This window comes from Phaenicophaeus curvirostris, chromosome 4 (genome assembly GCF_032191515.1).
Source record: "Phaenicophaeus curvirostris isolate KB17595 chromosome 4, BPBGC_Pcur_1.0, whole genome shotgun sequence".
Lineage (NCBI taxonomy): Eukaryota > Metazoa > Chordata > Aves > Cuculiformes > Cuculidae > Phaenicophaeus > Phaenicophaeus curvirostris.
Genome location: NC_091395.1, coordinates 2,133,405 through 2,156,368, shown reverse-complemented (window position 1 = coordinate 2,156,368; position 22,964 = coordinate 2,133,405). Strand labels below are relative to the sequence as shown.

The 22,964-nt window shown below is 47.8% G+C and overlaps 1 protein-coding gene across 3 annotated transcripts in view; it reads right to left on the bottom strand.

Annotated features, from left to right (window-relative positions):
- Positions 1-22,964, bottom strand: part of SEPTIN11 (septin 11) — a 57,056-nt gene that overhangs the window by 29,506 nt on the left and 4,586 nt on the right. The window lies entirely within an intron of this gene.

Sequence of the window (22,964 nt, the reverse complement as noted above, 5' to 3'; positions counted from 1 at the left end):
TGGCAACGTCGTCCTAACACCAACTATATCTCTTTTCAGCTTTCACAGGCCTTGACTGGAAGGGAAAGCAGTGTGCATGCTGCTCTGTGGATGTCTTGATTTACAAATAGCCTCATCTAACACCAGGAGACAAAGCAGGGCACTGTTCTCAGCGCTTCCTGCATGACACACAAAGCCCACCGTGCTGCCCTTCCACATCTTCAGCAGGAAAAGAGCCTGGCCAGGCATTCCCAAGGTGCAAGTCATCCCTCCAGGCTGCCCTCCTCCTCTGAGCTGCCTCATTGAGCTGAGAACAGCAACCCCCCCCCAAGGCCATTTCACAGAGGGCAAGGGGCAGCGCAGACCTCACAAAAGGGAGGTCTGAAAGCTCCAAGATTATCTTTAGGACTTTTCCACAACGACCGTACAGTAATTCACAGGGAGGCCTGGAAAAAGCAGCCAGCCCAGTTATCTCTTCCTCAGCAATTCGCAGTTACGCCAACATCCCGAGCACAGATAATGCAAAACCAAAAAAAACTCCACCAACTCAGCAGACCTAGAGCAGCTCTGCTGTTACTTTACAAAAGGTTTTTCTCCAGAAGTTTGTTCCCTGTAACTTCGGATGCAAACCTTTCTCCCAACCCAAACACTTCCAGCAGAGCTGCTCCACCAAGGCCACACTTGCTGAGCTAAACTACAGCCAATAGTAGCCACAGCCTGGCTGGCTTAAAGATGCTGGAAGCACCAGTTTCTTTTCCACAAAACGAGCGAGCTTTGGACCAGACATGGAAAAAGACACTCTTTGGTTGTTAAAATAAGAATCAAAAGCGGAGGAGGACTTCCCACTCCCTGCACAATTGCTGAGCATCTCCACTTCCCTCCTCAAAACACACAGGCCGGCCACAGATTGCAGGAAGGAACGAGTTACATCTGGGCTGAGCGTGGGTGAAGATCTGCTCAGGCTTAAAGAAAAAACACAGAAACTCTCCGAGAAAGGCAACATCTCAAAGTAAAAGTGTCTAAGCCCCAAAAGGCTTATTTTGCCGTGTTGGCAGATGCAGCTTGACCCCGGTACTACCCACACCTTCCCTGAACATCTCAACCTGGCTTGCCTGGAGGTTCAAGGCCAATGCAGCAGGCTGTGCAGCTCCAGCCCTTCATATCGGATGGCTGTTCACCAGCACTGTACAACAGCAGCTTAAGGTGATTAAGAGATGCCACCTCCTTCACTCAAGCTGGGTAAAAAAAATACCACAAAAGAAACCATCACCTAATTTACTCACAATAGTGATTTTCCTGGAAAAGGCCCAGACAACAAAAGGAGACCCTGAGATTTATGCATTACGTGAATGGGTTAAATTAGATATTTGTAGCATTAGTATTTTTGAAATAGTAGTGGGCTTGGGTTTATGATCAAGCGAAGGGAGCTCGGAGCATACCCCAGAAAGCAATAGGTGCCCATGACTCACAGGCTTCACAGAAGGCGTGGGCTTTGAACATCTCCCAGCACAGCACCAGTATCTCTTTCCCTGATATATTTTGGGAAAGCAAGTACTGCCTCATCATCAGTTACTCAGCAGGAACAAGAGTCAGACTCAGCTCTTGCATCTGTGTCAGTTATTTTTTGCTGCATGCCTTCTTTGGTTTAGTTCCTCCCTTTCCTTTTTTACCCCTGCAAGTGGCAAACATCAACAGCGGAAAAAAACAAAACCTCTCTCTCCACTTTTCAATGCCAAGTATTTTTCACAAGCTGTGATGCATAACAGGAGGCAGAAGCATGGTCTGATATCTGCCCCAAACACCGAAACGCTCCTGAAAATCTCGGAGGCCCAAGGCACGGGCAGAGATAAAATGGCAACCTGAATCTCCAAGTCCCTCGGTATTCCCTGGGCTGCAGCACATCACCTCGAGTAGAGTAGATACATAAAATACGTGCATTTCTGCAGAAGTATCACAGAGACGCAGTTTGGACGAGGCCAAAGGGGTGACAGTTCCCAAATACTTCCTTCCACACACAAATGAAAACATCATGCAACATCACAGCCAGTTCCAGAGTCTGCAGATGGAGGAAAGCTGGCACTTTTGGGGGGAAGACACAGGCTGCTCCTCTCAGAGAAGGATTCAAGGACGGGAGAGCTGCTGGAGAGCAGCAAGCTCGATTGCTCAGAACATAATTAGCAGAACAGGCACATGATTCACGCATTCAGTCTGGCATAACAGAAGTGTTTGAAAAACAACGGGATGCTAAGTCAGATGGCCCCGCTGCTCGGGCTGCGAATGGCTGTGACAAGCTCCTGAGAAAGAGTCAGAGGGCTTGGGTTTGATCCCCAGTGACTCACCCCTCTGTGAACTGGGCACCTCCAGCTCAAAGGCTGACAGAGGCCAGGGCCCCTGCCCTACAGAGATGAGCCCAGAGACTCCATGTGCACCCAACAACTCTGCAAGCATGGATTTCTCCCTCCTGCCATGGGGCTGCTCTTCCAGAGGAAGGCGGCAGTGCTGTCCCCAAGTGGGAAGGCATGTCATCACCCAGCCTCACTGATTTCTTCCCAAGGGCATTCCTCATTTTCCCTCAGGAGGCAAGCAGAGCTCAGCATGCCTTTGAGTTCATGCCTTTCCCCAACAACGCACCCAAATGCACTCCTGGACTAAAGCAGCTCCTCAGCCATCACCAACAGTAACACAGTCCTCAGAGATGCCTTATCAACGTGCAGCCAAGTCACTGTATCTGGAAGTGCTGATCTCTTGCAAATATGCTAAAACAATAACTGTTTGCTGAGCACTTTGCCTTACTTGCAGGTTCAGGAGTGATGGACAAAGAACAGCAGAGGTGAAACTGCAGATGCAGACTTCTACAGAGACTCTGCACCAGAAATGCGGCTGGACTTGGGTGCCTGGATGCTCTCAGATGTCAGAGAGCTTAAAGACATCCCAAGAGGAGCCTTTATCTTTAAACTCTTCCTTAAGACACAGTCATGCCTCATTTACTGACTCCGCACTACAAGGCAAACCTTCCCTCCCCACATACCACTTGCGTGACTCAACCTCCAGAGCAGTGCGCTAACCCCTACCAAAACAGAGTAGCACGAACAAGTAAATGCTTAGCGATTGGGAAGGATGCCAATCACTTCACTCTTTGCAGAGTGACCTACAAGGCATCCCACAGTTGATATTTCTTGGGTCAACAACAATCTTGCAAATGCTGTTACCGGTTTTAACTCTAGCAGGGTAAGGGAGGGGGTAAGTAAATCAGAGAGAGGTCTCCAGAGGCACAGCGTCTCCTCCGTACCAGCACTAGAGAGAGATTAATTGCTAGGGCCACGTGTCCTAGTGCTCTTAATTTTAAGCGGGGAAAACTTGCCTTTCAAACTCTTGTCTTTTGCAATCCCAAATCCCTGTCACATCTACTTCAGATCTGTTTTTCCTCATATGTAGCTCCTGGTGGCAAAGTTTTTTTAGGTCAAGCAATGCTGTAATGGATGCTCTGTGGCAAACAGTGGGTTTGCCTGGATGGAATTTACTGAAGCTTTATAGAACGGTTTGGCTGACAGGGCACGTGCAAGGACAGAATCAGCTCATTCCTCCTAAGCCGCGGTGGCTTGGCAGAGCTAGCAGGAACAAGCGGAAACATTTTCCTCAGTGGAGTCAGCAACTGTGTACAGATGGGGAGATGGATACAAAGGTGGGTCCCATGGTTGGAAACGCACCGCGTCTCCAGAGGCAGCACAAAGCAGAGCTATGTCCTCACACTCCAGAAGGTGCCTGGAAGTTGATCAGAGATAAAGCATCACTCCCAGAAGTCTGAGGAGAGGGGTTCTACAAGGACACCTGCATTTATTGCTCCAGTCTGCTCTCCTCGCTGAAGACTTAACCACAATGACTGCTGTCCCTTCAACCCAAGCAAGCGCCTGGCTGAGCCCCCACTTCTGCTTTAAGGCTGCTGGCAAAGCATTCCCTGTCAGCCCCTCCTGGCCACTGCTCCTGGCAGCCAAGGGTCACTTTCACACGGCCTCCCAAGAGTTAAAGAAAACAAAAATGAGACACAGATTCAAGTGGGGAAAATTGCTGGTATGCAAAATATTGAGCTCAACCACAAATATGAAGCAAGTGTTTAGTTATTTGAGGCCACACGACTTTGGAGGCACCTTTAAGAAATACTGAGAGCTTTTATCGTCAGCAGCTCAGGCCAGGCCACATTTTTACCCCATTACCAAGCATGTGTTCCTGCATTTCTGAAGTAATCTTAGATGCTGCATCCAAAACCAGGGACCTCAGATACTTGAGTCTGCTCAGACAAAAAGGTGACTCAGGAAAGAGCAGCAAGCACCGAAGCACAGAGCAGTTGGCAAGAGATGAATCTATTGTACCTTCACCCTGGGTTAAACCCGAGAGTTGGGGTTCCTGCCAGCAGGGCACAAAGTACACCCTGTGCCAGAGCCAAGCTCACTGTTTAAATTCCTTGAAACAGCACCTACATCCTCCATCCCTTTCCTTATAAAGACTTAAGTGATGATTAAACCCTCAATTCTTGGACAAGGGAACTTAATAACAACAGTATGGGGACACACAAAAAGCACAAACACTTCCTTTCCCCTCTCCTTACTCTGGCTAGCGCAGTCATGCCAAAACAAAACAGCCCATAGCAATCTGTTAATCAAGAAAGGAAGGATTTCTTTGTTGTTTTAGGTTAGGATAACCATCAGTGTCACCAGCAGAGGAAGGGGAGTTCCTGTCTCTGTGCTTCTGGTGCTGGCTCTTTGCAGATTCACAAAGATTCGGTGTGTCCCAAGGGCTGGCTCCCAGTAAACCATCACCTTCTTCCAGAGTAAAAGCTGGCATCGGCTGTAGCTGCTCAGGGGCACACAGCTTCTCAAGAGAATGTGTTTCATTCCTTAAATCCCCTGCCCCAGCCATCTAAAATTGCAAGGAGCCAGGTCTCCCTACTCCCAGGAACAAGAAATACTGAAATGTTACACAGTTGGCTCCCTCACCCAGTAACCATGGAGGCAGCAGGGAATACAGCAAGGCTCTCCTCAGATGTGCTGGTTTTTCCGTTTAATCCCAGAGAACTGGGATAGCAGAAAAGGTTATTCTAGGGGAGGACGGCTGGAAAACACTTTGGCGAAAGCAGCACCCAGCAGCAGAAGATGGGGAACAGGAGGTGTGGGCCTCGTGCTGCCCCTCCTTGCATTGAACACTGCTCTACACATACATGAGGTTTTATCCCAAGAATCACCAGCAAAGAAGGCTGCCACTGGGACAAAGCATTTCCCTGAGGAGACGCCCTCAGAGACTGGGGGATTCTGGACATGCTTACATTAGCACAGGCAAAATCATAGAATCACAGAATAACCAGGTTGGAAGAGACCCACCGGATCATCGAGTCCAACCATTCCTATCAAACACTAACCCATGCCCCTCAGCACCTCGTCCACCCGTGCCTTAAACACCTCCAGGGAAGGTGACTCAACCCCCTCCCTGGGCAGCCTGTTCCAGTGCCCAATGACTCTTTCTGTGAAAAATTTTTTCCTAACGTCCAGCCTAAATCTACCCTGGCGGAGCTTGAGGCCATTATCATGCAGAAAAGATGGGGAAGGAAACATCCTCTCTCCAAGGCTGGCTCCCTTGCGATCCGCAGGATGACACTGGGGACAGCAAGCAGGAATCACAAGCCAGCCTATGCCTACCAAAGGAAAACTCACCCAAGTGAACCCCCCCTCCTAACACCAGCTTCCCCAGCATGGGCTGGGAAGCACAAGCCCCATCTCCCTGATCTCCGGTGCCAAACACCCTGGTTGCCAGAGGTTGGCAATTACAAGCCACAGCCCCTGCCACGCAGCAAGGACATACTCTGTGCAGCCGATCACGCCGCCGCTGCTCCCGCGCCTCCAAAGCGCGGCTGGCCAGGAGGCGAGGGGAACTGCTTACATTGGCAGGCTGCAGCAACTCAGCAGGAGGATGGAGAAAAAGGATACACTCACATTCTTCTGGGAAGAGGGAAGTCAGCAAAATTTGACAATTCAGAACTGGCTGTAGAGAGTGGGAACGAACATTTGTCTTCCAGGCAAAATGTTTGGCTAAAGGTCAGCACAAGCTCAGAGCACTAACAGCTTCATTTGTGCCAAGAACTGACATGAAAGACATTTTCCTCCATAGGTTTCCAAAACCCAAGGACTTTTCTATCTGGAGTAAAAGTAACTAACACCTCTAACAGCCACTGATGTCACAAACTGCTAACCAGCGAAAACAAAAGCTGGACTTTGGGGCTGATAAGGACCATATGTGCATTCCAGCCAGGCTTGTAAACTCACTGAAGGGAAGGAAAAAAAAAAAAGGAGAGAGGAAGGAGGAAAAGGGGGGAAAAAAAAGACATAATGTGACAAACAAGAATGAAGACCATGCAAAGGCAGAGCTCAATGAGAACCAGATGCTCTTTGCTTCTCAGGTCAATCCGTCTCCTGACAGGAGGAAAACGTGCAACTGCCTTTCTGGCCACTTGGATGAGGCTGATAAAATCAAATGGGAGTTGTTATTCACTGCCAGACTCCCCAGGCTGAAATGATCCACTCTTGTTTAAAAAACAGTCCTCAATTTATTGCTATTTCCCTGCTTTTTGTCTTCTAAAGGGCCACGTGCAGGGAAAGGCAGATACCATCCAGCCCCTCAACCAGGCACAGCAGAGAAAGCTGGAGGCTCCTTCAGACCAGCTCCTCAGGAAACGTTCTCAGTGAGGACCACAGCCCAGCTGAGCACCAGCTGCTGCAGGGCAATCTGGCACACGACTTGGTCTGGGACACTGGGCCAGTTCACACCAGCAAGCACTGGAGAAAGTAGGTTTTTTGCTAGAGTTGAGAACGTGTAACTTTAAGAGTCAAAACCAGACCAGCAGGGCAGACACTGGAGATGGCCGGAAGGCACACTGCTATATGGACATCAGAAATACTTTTTTACCCTCAGTTCTTTTGCTCCTTTCCAGCCCTTCTGGCTCTGCAGTCACAGCACCACAGACACAGATGCAGTCCAGCAGGACAGCAGAAAGGAAAGAGCCAACAAGAGCCATTTCCTCGTGTCACGCGCTTGAAATAGCCCTGAAACAGCTGCAGCGCAGGGTGGTGAATGAGTGGATTTCTATTTTGCTAAAAGCCTTTACCTGGAGGCACAGTGCTACGTGGGACTTGACACAGAGTAAAGGGTAATGCATGAACTTGCCAAAACTTCCAGTCACGCTAATGCTGGGGACATTCGCAGTGAGCTTCCTGGGCACAAGGAAGTAGAATTAACACCAACCTGGGAATTGAGTAGCTGATGCCATTGTCAAGTGTTCCTCAAACCTTCCCCAGGCTTCCACCAACTCCAGTCCAGTGAGGGGTTCAACACAACCAGAGCAAAACACAGGGTCTTTTAGAAAGAAAAGCAGCCCATAAGGCTTGCTTATAAAACTGTAACAAGGCAGCACTGTTCCAGTACCTGAATCAAATTAAGGGCCTTTCCAAACATAAAAGGCAGCAGCTTTCCTTGTGAGGCAGTGCAGGCTCAGCCCAGCAGGGCTGGCTTGCGGTTCCTTAGCTCTGTGTTTTCTTTCCTGAAAAACCGCAGCCGCACATCAAGGGCATATTTTGTCAGTTCCTATTCAGCAAGCTCCAGGAATGAAAGGTGCCCCATATCGTGCTCTGGATAATTAATTAGCCCTGGGACCTACTACTCTGATCTGCGTTAATCCTATGCCCTGCTGGCTTGCTCTGAGGCAGGTGGGGGACACCAGGGCACAGCGCTGCCCTGTGCAAACCCAATTTCCAAGTAGGGCGCACAGAGCAGTGGATATAAAGGCACAGAACCTCAGGTCATTTATAGTCTGGACTGAAGAGTTCAGCTCAGCTTTGTCACAGTAATTGTCTTCATATCAAAATCCTAAAACAAGACTGGCAGACATACACTCACAGTTTCTACATTACTCAGGTATCACCCGTGGTTATGAGCGGGTCTCAACTTAAACAGCCCATCCTTCAGCTATGTGATTTCACACGGTCAGAGAATTAGCAACTTAACTTGGTCTTGCAATTACTGGAGGACCTAAATGAAACAGGACAAGGTACCGCTTAGAAAATCCCCATCAGGACCTTCTAGGGTCCCAACAAGTGCTAGATACACACTGGAATTCCTCACGGAAACTTTACTGGTCCAGCACCATCAAGGAAGCGTTGAACCAGTAGCAACTGCACTGAAAACACTGGCTCAGACAAGCTCCTTTTACATGCCCGTGACCTGCACATGCATTTATGACAGTAAGGATAGTAAATAAAAGGCCAGAGAAAACATTTCATATTTAGACAAGACCAGTGGTTTTACTCTCGCTACTAATGCATAAACTGGAGCATAGGTGTGACAAAGTAATGCAGGCACCAACAGCAGAGCAGGAAAACCAGATTTTAATGTGTTCGTGGCACAGTTTAATTTTCTAAGTGTTAAGTCACAGCCCTCTCATCTGGTCAAAAGAAAAAGGGCACATGCACAGGCCCTTATGGTACATGAAGCTCTTCTAGGGTGCCACAGAAGTCATTCATCATTAATAAGAGAAGGTCAGCAATCAAAGAATATAGAGTATTACAAACAACACTGTTTGCCTTAGCATGCACTTTCCTGTCTTCAGCAGGAGCCAAAGTGGAATTAAGTTGAACTGAATCTGTGTGCAGAGGAAAAGGTCAAGGTTTATTGAATTATTTAGCTGACAATCTTGAAACATCAGCCTGTAGACTTCAAGCTCTCACCTGACTGAACCACGTTCCCCGCTTGCCTTCAGCAAGCCTTCATTTTCCTGCCTTTAACAGGGAAAGTCTACACAAAAACATTCATAAATAGGACACAGCTTCAAGAAGCAATTCCCCATTTCAGCTCAAGTACTTCCTTCCCTTCACCTCATTAATTCCAAATTTTTGTGGTTGCCTTAAAAGACTGTTTTGTCTTTCCAAAAATCTTAATTGGCCAGAATTCTTCCCGAGGAAAGCCCATCAGCTCGAGGTCCGTGACACAGTCATAACACTGGTATCATTCAGAGGAGATAGGACCAGAAGGTTGCTCTACTCCAGGCTTTTTACCTCCCGCATGTTTTGCTGCGCTGATAGGCTGTTACAGAGAATTCACATTTCTGAATACAACAGGCAGAATAAGACAAAACATTTTTTGCACATGCAGCCAGCAGACAGGAATGTTCCCACAGTCCTCTTCACATCCATCACTTGCAGAGGGACAGGATCACCCAGGCATTTGATGAGCGCTACAATCCTGGTGATGCTCCAAGTCATAAAGTACTCCCAGACAGAACACCGGCAACTGCCCAATATACCCTCAAAACCTTTGAGCTTCATAAATGTCTAAGTGACAGCTAAACATTCACAGGAGCAGAAGAAAGGATTAACTCTCTAGGAATCCAAGGATGAGCTTTGCAGCTCCAGTTTTTGGGTTGTGGCAGAGAGAAGCGCTTTTACTCCAGAGATCTAAACCAACCCTGACAAACACAGCATCCCACTCCGCCCCAGACCCATTTTCTGCACTGGAATTCACATTGAACTATTCCTCCCCACACACTGAAAAGCAAAAAGGCTTTCCTTGCTCTCTAGTTGCTTGTGACAAGTAACACAATGTGGGAGACACTACAGAACCAAGGCCTCTTACACTGCACAGCCAAACTCCCTCCTGGAGCTGAACATTTCCGTCCTCTCCAAAACACATCCCCTGTCTCCACTGCAGAGGCCAGCAAGGAAATCCAGCTCTCATGACTATTTTGTTACCTGGGCCAGAGGAGCCAGCTACACAGTCAGAGATGTTCCACCAAGTGGATGCCTCCAAAAGACATGCAAGAGACTTGAAACCACATCTACTTGAGTCAGCCAAGGCAGTCCCAGCCAGCACTGAAGTGCAGAAAACATGACTTTTTCTCCCTGTCCCCTGCAGCCCCCATCAGACCTCCAGGACTGCAGACAGCAAAGCACGGGTACAATCAACTTCATCTGCTAATTAACTCGGGAGGAGCCTGTGACAGCAAGCAAGTGAAGACAGCCCGAATCAAGCCAGCTACCTACCATCTGGAACAAGTCAGCTGGAACGAGTCTTTGAAGACACTAAAGCCAAGGCAGAGAATCCTTGTGCTGCCGCCCTACCCTGAGCCACCGCACGATAATTCAAGGGGATTTTGGTATTACCAACTGGCATCAGCCAGAGAGTCCCGCAGCCCCGACTGCTCTCACCTCATGCTTCACTGGCTGCAGGTCACCCACAGGCAGGGATCAAAAGACAGCAACACTCTCTCCTCCCTCCCCTGGCCCCTCTGAGTGCTCTCACCTCCAAAGGCGGCTCAAACGGACACTATCGCCCTAAAACAAGAGTGGGGTTTTCCTGCAGGAGACGAGCCTGGGAACTTGGCACAGCAGGGAGGGATCCTTCCCCAGTTATAGGCAATGACACCTAACATTAGGCTAGTCTGACAAGTTTCTTTTGCATGGACCTATTTTCCAAACACCTTTATTATTCCTGGGGAATAAAATAAGTAGTTTCATTGGTGCCACTGGGAATACATTATAAAGGCAATGAGGCTGCACCACAGCTCATCAGATGCACCAGGCTCCAGAACTGCTTGTGCAGCTTCCACTCCGGGACTGGGTCCTGGCACGAGGCAAGCCAGCACAAAGGGGAGGGGGTTCACAGGTAACCCCTGTTAAGACACACACCAGGATAACAGGGTCTGCACCAGCCCCTCAACCCCTGCTGTGTGCAATTCCCAGCACGGGGTACATTCTGAGCCCCGCCGTGCGTCCCCTTCACAAGCACACGCAGCACTCGCAGAGCTCCTGGCTGTGGTTTAACTCTCAGCCTCTGAAAGGCCAAGCAAGCTTCCCCACCAGACCAAGCTCAGATCACACCAGGAACTGCAATTCCCACAGTTACCTCAGCTTTCCTTGCTCTTTTTATACAAGCTGTACAGATTCCTTGCCGCAGCTTCCTTCGCAGCAAGGTGCGTAGCAGGAAAAGACATAGTTTAAGGCAGGCACAGAACTTAATTTCTGAGGGCTACAATTTTATCACCTTGAGTAAAAGCAGCAACTTTGTGTGAGACATGTCTAGAAGGTAAAAGCTACACAGGAGAAAGAACCTGGAAGTCTGTATAACTGCAGCATTCAAAATAACAAGCAGCCACACAATTTGCCTTTATTTTCTTGCGCCTTTACCCTTAGCCAGGCAGGAGCAGCTACTGAGGCAACTGAAATAACAAAGTCTACCTGAGCTGGGGGAAATCCAGGCCTTAACTTCTCAGCAAAACACAGGAGCACAGACAAACCTGTCATTTTAAAACCGCTGTGGCTACATCCCCACCTGACTTGAGTGCTGCAAGATAACCAAGAGGTTTGGTGTCGTGAACTGCCACTAGGTGTTAGTTAGCAGTGCTCAACGCTGCTCATAAATGCAAGCCAAGAGAACAACTTTTTATTGAAACCTATGCAAAGACTCGACACCCATTTTATACCAGCACTGTACTGCAGAACTCTCTAAAGTCTGTAACAAAGGCAAATTTCTGGCTTATTTTAACAGCTAAGTCACAGGTGATAACCCACTAGGAGAAGAACAAGGCAGAAACGTGCAGTAAAAGCCTCGTAATCTGTCATGCAGACCAGACACCCAGCCTGGAGAAAGCCTTTCCCCCACACCACAGCGCTCGCCAACAGCAATTTCCCATCATCAAAGCTTTCAAGCAGATTTATTAGTTTAATCCTAATAATGCAAATAAAGCCAGATGCAGAAGTGACATAAGTTGCTACACGTGGCAACATCTGCCCATGACCTCCCCTTCATGTAATACAGCACAAGCTACTACAGTTACCCTTTTCCTCCTTTCCCATCCTCTGGAAACCAAGCCAGTTTGGTGCTACCAGGCTGCGTGTGCGAGCAGGACAAGGCTGGCACAGTGGCCATTCCAGTAATGGTTTTCTTTCCCAATAAAAAGTGCTCCTGCACTTGTACCTAGCTGGAGGTCTCAATGCTTGGGGCCAAACAACGTTTGCAGTGACAGATTTTCAGGGGTCGCAGTTCCTTCTCTCATAATCCAACCCCTAGCAGAGGGGTTGCAAATCCCCCCGTTAAGAGCAAGGGCTTTGGAGGCTCAAGCGATACCCCTAGGTCACACTCTGCTTCTCTTTTCCTCACCCCACTCTCTGGGGTCAGATGACCACCGGTTAGGACTCTGCTCACGAGGTGAAATGCAAGGACACGGTTTAGTGCTTAATAGGAATGGTTGGACTCGATGACCTGGTGAGTCTCTTCCAACCTGGTTATTCTATGATTCTATGACACCTATGACAGCCAGATAAAGGATTCAGAGTGGGCTGGCATAAGCAAGGAGAGAGCAAAGCCTCTCACTGCCCAAGCAGCTGGTTGCTCGAGGCTGAACCCAAGTCCCTGCCACCGCAGAGCTCAATGTGCTGTGGGCACGAAGCGCAGCACCAAGGTGCTGCTACGCCAGACCTGGTAGACACCAGCCATCATTAGAGGTTGTGCTCGCTCCAGGCAGTTTCGCATCGTACAGCCTGCAATCTGCACATCTCTCAAGCTCAGCACTGTCAGTGAACACCCCCAGCAAGTTCCTAAGCAGCACATCGAGATTTAGGGGGAGGAAATTCATTCTTGAAGAGATGAGACTAATCCCACGTTCAGCTTCCCACAAACACCAGTTATGCATCAGCAGTCATGAACAGACAACGTGCCACATTAAATTCCTGGGGCTGGGAAGGAGGAATTCTCCTCCAGATTGTCCAACATGAAATGAAAAACAAGTAAATACAACATCAAGGTCCTGCACTTCCCCTTCACACAAGTAGATTCAGATGCTGTCAGCCCCTGACCCTTCAGCCACCGGTACATTTTCATCAGCTTGGCTTTTCTGGGCCAACGGTTTTAGTTCTGCTCTAGAAAAAGGGACATAGACACTCAAAACAAAAATAGCCCAACAAGAACAGTGTCTAAACACACAAGGTGAGGAATGAAGTGAGGGAAAAATATTTTTCTTTTTACTATTTCTAAGTTCTGTTACCACTAAGTGTTATTGAACAACTACACCTAGAAAACAAGACCTCTTAAAGGAAAATACTAACAGCATTTCTACAAACTCACATTTGTGGTTAAACTCCAGACACTAAGTAAATGCATCCTGTAAACACAAAATACCCTCCTTACTTATGAACAATTCTGAGACCTCGATCCAAAACCTACTATCAACTTAAGGGTTCAATGCTGCAGCCACACAAAGTTGATTCCATCAGGAAAATGAAACAAAAACAACAAACAGAAAAAGGCAAAAATTCCCCTATGACCTCGGGAAGGAGGCTGCACACTAACCTGACCAAAACCACAAAGGTTTTCCAGCACTGAGTGCCCCGCGGTCAGCAAGTTTGTTCTCAGGAAACAGTCTCAGGGTACACTGGCAGGGAAGGAAATGGCTCTGCCTTCCGTGGGCTTATTCCCAAGTTTCCCCTTATGTCAGCAAGGGGAACCAGCCCCTGCCATGCTCTCCAGGAACACCCGGCATCACCCAGGCAGGGAGCTGATGAAAGACCCTGCAGTTATATATTTAACAGCACAGAAGAGCAAACCGATTTATGAACTCATGGGAAGCAGCCATGTATTGACACCACCATATATACTTAATCAAATTAATTTGTTTAATGATGAATAACCACCTATTAGACACCGCTACACTCCGTGGGGCTTTCCCACAACTATTCTAAGCTCCCTCTGATAAAACAAAGAGCACTTGTAACCCAGCAGCAGGTTCATTATCAGGCCTGTCATCCTGTGGGCTATACTGGTGATCTGCCCTCTTCCAGGTGCTTAAGGGAAAAGAGGTGCCATGGTCATTGGCAGCACTCAGGTACAACACAGGTTAGCAGGTACAGTTCTCATTCGGTACCTGTGGGCTCTGCACAGCAGACCCAAGTTAACACACAACTTTTATACCCTCTGACCTGCTCAAAGTGTGGAGACTTGCATCTCCAAAACAGAGGAGACTTGCCATCCAGTCACTGGATGTTTACTCCACACTTTCCCATCAGTAAGGGGATTGCTTCTGGTTCCCCCATCTCCTCCCCTCCAGTTTCAGGAACAGCTTTCCTATAGCTGTTTTTCCAATAGCTCTCTGTCCCATCATGGTCCTGGCAGAGCTGCGTGCGCAGTGGTCTTGTGGCTGTGTCCAAGCTCCAGAACGTCTGAGGATGACATTGCATTTCAACCCACCTGCTAGAAACAGACATTTGTGATGAGAGGCAGCAAGCACATACACACCCACTAGGAGCAACAGGGGATGTTTCCATGGTAAGCAAAGGGATAAGCCCCAAGAGGACAGCAAACAAGTTAAGAAAGGCTTCTACAAGCAGCAACCACCAGCGGAGCCCAGTCTGGACAGCCCCTGGGTATCCTGCAGCCAGGAGGAGCGGTGCTCCTCGCTGAGCACAAACCCGTGGCCCCAGCCCGCTTTGCTAAAACTGTGGCATAGCTGCAAATGTCATTTTTCTTATGAAACAGGACATTGGCTGGCAATGCTCCGCTAGCCATAAACACTTCTTCAGTCTGCCAGTAAAGGGCCTGCAGTAAAAACGCAGTTTGGTTATCAGTTTCTTCACAGAAAGAGAAGACCCTGTGTGTTACAGCCAACACTTACGTAAAACACTAGATGCTTTTGAGGAACATTGGGTCTTTAACTGGAGAACAGTGAACTTGCATTTGAGCTGGTCATTGACCCCCTCAAACAGGCGATGCCGATGTTCCCACTGCTTCTGCCACGAGCTCCCGTTACCAGCACAGCTCCAGCAGCTCCAGGGTAAGGTGGGCAGCGCTCTGCACTGGCCACTTCCCTACAGGTGACAACCATCACCTGAGCTACAAAACTGAGGAGTGCCCCCTCTTTGAGGGGTTTCTGCTGGGCAGGCTTCCTTACATGATGCAACAGCCCAACCTCCCTGAACAAATCTGACACAGGAGTTGCACCCTCCTGTCCAAACGCCACGCGTCCTCCACTCAGTAGCTCAGCGATGAGCCACAAAACATTCCTGGGCTCTGACAACACCAAAATATCCCTACAGAAGGCAACTACTCCAGCTGTTCAGATGCAAACACTGCTTTATCATGTGACCATGTCTGGAGCCACATCAGGTATAGCAGAGGAGCTGCAGCAACCCGTCTTTGGAGCCTTCTGCAATAATTCTTAAAGCAACAAAGACTCTCAGAGCTGAATGGTGCACATGAACCGCTGCAAAGAGATAGAGTGAGACACTCCGAGGGCTTGCAAAGGAGTAGCTGTCATCTAAGGTGCTTCTCAGGTGTGAGGATGCACTTTGATATTAAGACCAGCACGATGGGGAAATACCACACTTGCGTGGTGCTTACAGCCCTGCCAGAGCAGCCAGATGAGCAGAGAGCAAACAAAGCACAATTAGTGGGAGGCAGGCACTGACCCTGCCCTACACTGCTGTCAAAGGCTTCCCATCCGCATACCAAGGCTTCCAAATGCCTTTGTGAGCTGGACCTTTGGCTTCTGGTATCTCAGTCCTGCTCTGCCCGCCGTGTTGCGACAGTTTAATTAAAAGCAGGAGGCTGAGAAGCTGGGAACAGGAGGGAGTGCTGCTGGGCTCACATCTGGCTCTCGACTTCGGTGCCAAGGCAAGGCTCTCATCACTTCAGTGTCAGAAAAAGCGCCCACCACTGAGCTCCCAGGTGTCTAATGGCACTGAGGTGCCTTGGAGTGGTGAGATCAAGGCATTTGGTATTTGCTCAGACAGTCCAAGTACTTGAAACAAAGGAATTGTTTTCCCAAAGGACAGAGATATTGCAAAGGCTGCCTGGGAAAAGACGGTAGCTTGAAAATCTCTCCCTGAGTTGCCTCCCACTTCTTATTTGATGCCTGAAGAATACTCATGTTTAATACATTTCTGCTTTCTCCAGAATACACTGTCTAGAGCCCAGCACTGCTCTGCAGACTGGCCAAGTCTTTAGTAACCACGTGTGACGCTTCCTAACTTTACCCAGAGTTAATCTAATGTAGTTTTTCCAGCAGCAGGCCACTGCTTACAAGACCACTGCCAGAGATCTGCAAACCACAGGCACTCGTCCACATGCTCACTGGAATCGCATTGTTCTGAATTCATAAATTATTTCATACATAGGCTGCTGCTACATCTAGGGATGCGCTGCTAAGAGGTTAAACTGCAGCCACTATCCAGGAAAGCAAAAGCAGTCAGATCCAGGCTTACTTTTAATTTCTGCCCTCCTGCCAAGACTTGTGCTGTAGCAATCCATGCTGCTGCTTGTAACAGTCTTACATTATACCCATACATCCAGTGCCATCTCTTGCTACACCCTAAAAGTGTACAGGACATGTTCTCTAGCGTACTACCCACCTGGACAGTCCAGCTGCCCAGACTTCTCCCAGACACTCAAGCTGAATACATACCTGGTAAAATCCAAAACCTTGACATCTTACAAGCACAGACAATACAAATTGCACGCCACTTTGCCGACATAGCTCAAGGACAACTTTTGTAAGGGAAGAATGGAATATTTTGCAAGAGTGTTTCTCCAAATGATAATAAGCAAAAGAATTTGCCATTAGCTTGCACATCCTGCCGTTACTCTATGCTGTAGCTTTGTATACTCATTTTACTTCAATTTCTTTTTCCCCCTCTAAGAAGTGTTACTCTAAAGAAGTGGGATCTAGAGCTAGGTCCATACTAGATCACATTTTTCAGGCTCAACCTCAATTCCAATTTTTTCCTGGAAGCACCAGGATAGGCAGCAAGACACATCAGGTGTAAGCGAAGCACTGAGCTGTTCAGTGGAGTCGACGAACAATGCCAGCACAAATCCCCTAACAGCCAGGCCGGAGAGGACCGTGGAGCAAGAACAACTCTGACAGATGAGCAGGGGTGCTGCCGAGCGAGCAGGCTCCACCACGCTGTGCTGCATCTCTCTGTGGCAGCAAGGCTTTAAAGACCTGACAGAGCAGGTAAATCCTGCCACAACTTTCTGGAGCCAAACCCAAGGATTTGGGAAGACAAACATACCCAAGGGCAAACTCAGCTCACTCCAAGCCAGCATTTCCTGCAAAGGACTAGGCAAGATTAGTTCACATGAAGGAGCTTCCTGCTCTGACATGCTCTACAACTCCAAGTGCTGCAGACCTGCTTATCCCAAAAGTAGGGCACAATTCCCATGTGCAGGGCATGTTTTTGCCCTTGGCTCGAGTTATTTAATGAAAGATACCAAAGCGATTTGCTGCCGCACATTCTCTATTAACACTGCAAAGGCTGGGATGCAGGGGTCTCCATGCATGAAGCCATAAGCAGCACCACGTGGATTGCATATACCCTAGAGCAGCTAGGGTCTGACAGGTAAATAACTGCTCCAGGAGTTTGGTAAGCCTTTGGAGATGAGGATAACACCCAGCTCTTCCTCCCTTCCTCTCCCAGTTGTCCAGAAAAGAGCTGGGTTTGCACACGCAGCATTGAGGCATATCATGCTACCAACACAGCACAAGGGCCTGGTCCTGCTCAGGCCAGCACATGTTGACCCCAGGAGAGCCGGTGCAAGCAGGAGAGTAGCCTGTCCTTGGGTGCATGATGGTTTTATATCTCCTTGGGCCACTCAATAGACCCAAAGGGCGCAAATCAGTACATAAACCTCAAAAGCAGCATCACTGAACCTGAGATGATGGGCCATGACCCTCCTCTGCAAGCCACTGCATTGAACCAGAAATACCAGGTCCTCTGCCCTGAACAGCTCTCAACTGCCAAGATATTTTATAGAATCACAGAACGTTCCGAGTTGGAAAGGACCCACAAGCATCCTAAGAGTCCAGCTCCCATCCCTGCACAGGACAACCCCAACGTTCACATCGTGGGTCTGCAGATGTTGTCCAAATGCTTGTGGACTATTGTCAGGCTCGGTGCTGTGCCTGCTTCCCTGGGAGCTGTTCCAGTGCTCCACCACTCTCTGAGGGAAGAACCTTTTCCTAATGTCCTACCTAACCCTCCCCTGGTGCACATTCCTGCCGTTCCCCTAGTACTATAACTGGTTGCGAGAGCCCAGCATGCAGACTCCAGAAAAGAACCCATTTACCACAGTTCATGTGGATGGGGACAGCACTTGCATGCTCTTCCCTTACTGTGTCTTTTACACAGGGATCAACCACCTATTTCACACCAGAAACACCGGCTGCTTTTAAGCCTGTGTGAACTCTATACTCCTCTTCTCTGCCTGTAAGCTGTATCACAGCAAGCCTGCCTAGAATTATACATCTGGCTTTCTGGCTCATCCCACTAGAAGAAATCGGGTTGCTTGGTTAGGCTATAAAAAAATATTGCTTTCCTTGGGTTATATTGAAACCAAGTACCACACATCTCATTGAAAACTGTTTTTCTGAGCTCTGCTCCTGGGGAGGCCAAACCCACTGGAAATGTAGCTGCATTCGCTAACAGGCAGCAGTTGCACATCAGACTACAAGCTTAAATAATGTTTTTGTTTAAACAGCAAAACACCTCTGTCTTTGATGTTTAAGTGGTTCTGGCCTACAACAGAGAAATTTGCTGTGTCTTAGGAATGCTCCACATAAAAATCACCCTCCATCACATTTACATAAACCCAGAGGAACAAGGTCAGTGGAGTTACTTGCGCTGCTCACTTTTAAGCCCTCTTTCCTTATTGAAATTACTTGTTAAATCTCCTTGAAAACACAACCTGCATCTTGCCTTATTTAAATAGTTTATTTCTTTGAAAGTTTTTAATTAAAAGCATCGGTCTGGTAATGCTTTTAAGCCACAAGAGCTCACTAGATCTGGTGCGACAGGGCTATATCTGTAAAGGTGACTACAGCCACGCTATCAATTAATCGATCGCAGCTTCGTGCCTCACCAGACACAGGAATTATCATCTGCTTTACTGATGGAAAAATCAAATGGATACAAAAATGAAGGTATGTGGCCAAGATCACCTAGCAAATCAGCAGCTGAAACACTTGCAGCATGCCAGCCACACAAACCCCAATCCCACATGGCTCTAATTAATGATCCAATAATGAATAATTGCATAACTCCAAATGCTGAATAGGAAAAGGGCTGTTCAGCAGCACGAATGTGGAGCTACCTGAAAACACAAAAGCCAAGGTCCTCCAACACTGCTACTTTTTGGCCATTACATAGAAGAAACCAAACAAAATCATTCAGTGACCATCTCAAAAGGCAGGTGCTTCTTTCAGAAGTTGCTTAGTTTCACCTTTCAGCCCAGCTGCTTCGTAACCCAGAGTATCAGGGATGGGTTTACCACTGCTTGGTGGAAGAGCTGACCCAAGGCCAAAGCACGGACTCCACAAGCAAGTTTTCCCCAGTGGGAAGCAGCTCCCAGATCCGGTGCCACCTTCACTGGACACCAGGGACCAAACCCCCCCAACTCCCCACAAGACCGGAACGTTTATTTGGCTCACAAGAAAGACAGAAGAGCTCTGCGAGAACTCACCTCAAAGCCAGGAAGGAGGGCTGACTCCAGACTCTGGTCAGGGACTCGTTCCATGACTTTTGAAACAGGTCTGGCACAGTGGAATAGCACTTTCTGGGTGCAGGGGCTGGAGGAGAGGCAACACTCTGACCTTTCTTGTGCCCGGTCTCCCTACAAGAACCCCTCACACATCAGCCTTGACACTGAGCAGGTGAGAGCCCTGAGGGCCCACCAACACCTTCCCTGAAGATGCTCAGCACCTCTCACCCCAGCAGTGCTCAGAGCACTGGCTGGCACCAAACGCCTTCTCAAAAGCGGCACCAAGGCTCAGAAACCCTCATGATTAACAAACCTCTGAAGACAGATTTGAGAGGGCAGGGGAGTAAAAAAACCCCATAAATTAGGTCAAAAGCTCCTGGAAAATGCCAATTACTTTATATATAGCAGATTGCTCTCAGATGTCACTTAATCTCTGCTTGCCGTTGTCAGATATTAGCTGAAATTCCCTGCTTTGCTTCGGCTGCCATATAAAAGTCCCACGTATTTAATATTAATGAGACAGATGAAACAGACTGGGTTGGCATTTTCTGTGATAAAAGATACTTTGTGACAGAAAAGCCTTCATTTAAAAGCATCAAGGATTTTTCTTGGCTTGGAAAAGATGTACAATGTAGAGGCAAGGAATGAAACCACTGTCAAGTGTAATTAAAAATCTTAATCTCCTGACTCTATACACTAACAAAGGCTACTCATTGATTCATTGTTTCTTCTCTAATAACAACAGCGGCAAGTTGAATTATGTGGCCACAACCCCTTACAGAGAAAATTGCTGGCATGGATTTGAGAAATTACTTCCCCTCCACCCCAGTGTCTACACCCTTGCGCTTACACACAAGGAAAAGAGTTTCAGAGCGCAGAAATCTGACTGACCAAGAAAGACGAGGCACAATAAGACCGGCCACAGCTCAACCTGGACAGGAAACAGATTCAGGGGAGGAAAAAGCAGCAGCCAACGGATGAAGTGGTATGATTTACCACCAGAGCAAGTCACTAGGCAATCCTGCAAAATCCCTGCTCCCCTTGGGGTCTTGATGTGAAGATTTCAGGAATGCGCATATGTTCAGTCCCAGACGGCTGCGTTAAGCCTTATAATCACTGCTAGTAAAATACCTGCTCAGAGTAAGACAGACTAGTCCTTCAGTTGTAAAAGTTGAGAATAAGTGAAAACCATTCCTAGTTATTTCATTCAGCATTATTTCTGAAAACATCAGTCTCGACATCTCAAACGAGGAACTAAACAAAACCAACGACTATTAAAACATCGTTAGCCAGGTTATTCTAAGTTCATGCAGCAGATATCCAAGAAATGTAATTACACTGGTTTAAACACAAAGACAGAAAAAGCTCTAACCATAGAAGCAGCAAAATAAAGAAAATCCAGCGACTTCTATGCACAAGCTTTTTATTGGCAGCCCTATACATTTCCTACACGCATCTGGAGGATGTGGAGTAATCCATGTTACTGCAGCGATGCCAGGAAGGAGTGTCAATGATAGCCAGATACCTTCACCTTTCCAGGTTGCAAATCTCTTTGTTCCAAGCTAGGTTGCTGCCTGCCAAATTCTGTCTGAGAAAAAATAAAGCCAGGACTGTCACTCTGGTATTCTTCATTCATTTGGAAGGTGCCAAAAGCTCCCTGGCTGACTCAGACTGGAGGAGAAGGGTTTTCACAGGGCCTGAAAGGAGATGGTTTGTGTGTGTAGCAACACATAGGTTTGGCTGTAGCTACAAGCAGGAACCTCTACTTGAAAGAATTAAAGCAGACTCTCAGCTGGATCTCTTCTGCAGTTTCCACTCTCGTACTTCACTGCGAATCAGGCACCGTGCTTCCCTATGGAAGGGGGGCAGGACAAGATCATCCTGTCACTAAGTCATCTACCAAACTCACTCTTCTCCCACCTTAATGTTGTTTACAGACAAACACAGCGGCTGCCGCCATCACCAGGCTGTCAGAAACATCATGCAAGCCACGGTAATGTGCTTAAGTAAAGCATTTAGCACACTTGGTGCATTCAACACATGTCTGGCAAACAGATTTTGCTGAGTCTCTTGCTTACACAGGACATAGTACTTCACACTGCACAGTAAATCCCCTGGTGAAACATCCTCTGCCTCTGGAGAACATCACAGGCAGCCCCACACAGACCTGAAAATTCATTTACAGAGATCCCCCTCAGGATTCAAAACAACCTTCTCCCCTTCCACTCCCATCATGTGAGAGAGGTTAACAATTTCTGCATGAAATACATGAGATGCATGCAGATTTCCAGAAACAATTCCTAACAGAACTGCTGTTGCGCATAGGAATTGGTTCTCAGGAGCTGCTGGCCAAGCAGCCAACATCTGTGGCAAAACCAAACCGTTTCTAAACCAAGTCTTTTTCTACAAGCTTGTGCCAAGTGTTCACGACCACATCTGGTGGAGAAATAATCTGCAATTATTGTACTTGAGTAACATATTTCCAGCAGCTAAATCCCACCTGAAAATAAGTCTGGGATGCAGCAACGGTAACAGACAATCCAGTTAGATAACAGAAAGATCTAAAGCAGCTATAAGTTGAGATGGAAAACAAACAAATAAAACCACCCAAACCAGTAACAGCCTGCTCTTTGCTATCACCTCATGTGGGATGCTACCAAACAAAACAAAAAGCCTAAGCCTGCAAGAAAAATATTCATCTCCTCCACATTTCCAGCAAACTTCAAAAGCTCTAACTGCAAATTCAGATCCTAAGGGTACTTCGGTACTTCTCTAAACACAGGCACAGTCTGTATTTTTATATCAGGAATCCCAAAGATGGCTCAAGATTTATCGATTGCAGAGCTCAGCAAAATAACCGCACCAGTGAAATGGCAATAATGGCCTTTGGACTTCAGGTTTCGTGCCAGCAGTGGCTATTGCTTATGTTGGATGAGCAGAGGGGACAGTCACAGGAAGAAAGCTTGCAGAAGGGCTGGGTGTTGCTAATGGAGAACGACAGGGAGCTCTTCCTCCTTCTCAGGGCTCTTTCTCCACCACCTCATGCAATGTCTAGACCTTCAATCACACCTCCCTGAGCTGGGGATGAAAGAGGCTCTGGCTACTCCTTCAGGTCCCGGCCCACACATGCCTAAACCAGGCACCACAGCGCAGAGGAGGAGAAAGGCATCTGGATGTAGTGAAGCAGCTGCAAAAGAGCATCTTTTAGCCCCATCTCACCAAATGCATCACATAGCAGCACACAAACTAGCATTTACAATATCGGGAGAAAGAAGATGATCTGGGATGTTTTTTTTGTTACCACCACTCTTGGCTAAGACCCCGACCTTGGTTTTCTGCCTCTGATCTGGAGCCTTCTCCACCAGCACTAATGCTGAACACTAACGGCCCCGTGGTGTTTGTCTGACCCATTATCACGCACCACT